Here is a 367-nt window from a genome sequence, read left to right on the forward strand (position 1 = left end):
TGAGCCACCAAGTTTTTGGGGTTCATGACCGGGGATTATGAGAGTTGTGAAAAAGTATTGTTCACAATTTCGCGCACCAAAGATCCTCATCAGTTTTTAGCTGAATTCTTGCAAATCTGTGAGACTGTCAAGACTAATGGGGTTGACCCTGAGGTCTACAGACTTATGCTATTCCCTTTTGTTGTAAGAGACAGAGCTAGGATATGGTTGGACTCACAACCGAAAGAAAGCCTGAACTCTTGGGAAAAGATAGTCAATGCCTTCTTGGCAAAGTTCTTTCCACCTTAAAAATTGAGTAAGCTTAGAGTGGAAGTCCAAACCTTCAGACAGAAGGAAGGAGAATCCCTCTATGAAGCTTGGAAAAGAT

The 367-nt window shown here is 42.0% G+C and overlaps 1 protein-coding gene across 1 annotated transcript in view; it reads right to left on the bottom strand.

The window, feature by feature from the left end:
- Window positions 1–367, bottom strand: part of LOC127748517 (NAD(P)H-quinone oxidoreductase subunit 5, chloroplastic-like) — a 16,572-nt gene that overhangs the window by 5,541 nt on the left and 10,664 nt on the right. The window lies entirely within an intron of this gene.

Source organism: Arachis duranensis, chromosome 6, assembly GCF_000817695.3.
Source record: "Arachis duranensis cultivar V14167 chromosome 6, aradu.V14167.gnm2.J7QH, whole genome shotgun sequence".
NCBI classification, from domain to species: domain Eukaryota; kingdom Viridiplantae; phylum Streptophyta; class Magnoliopsida; order Fabales; family Fabaceae; genus Arachis; species Arachis duranensis.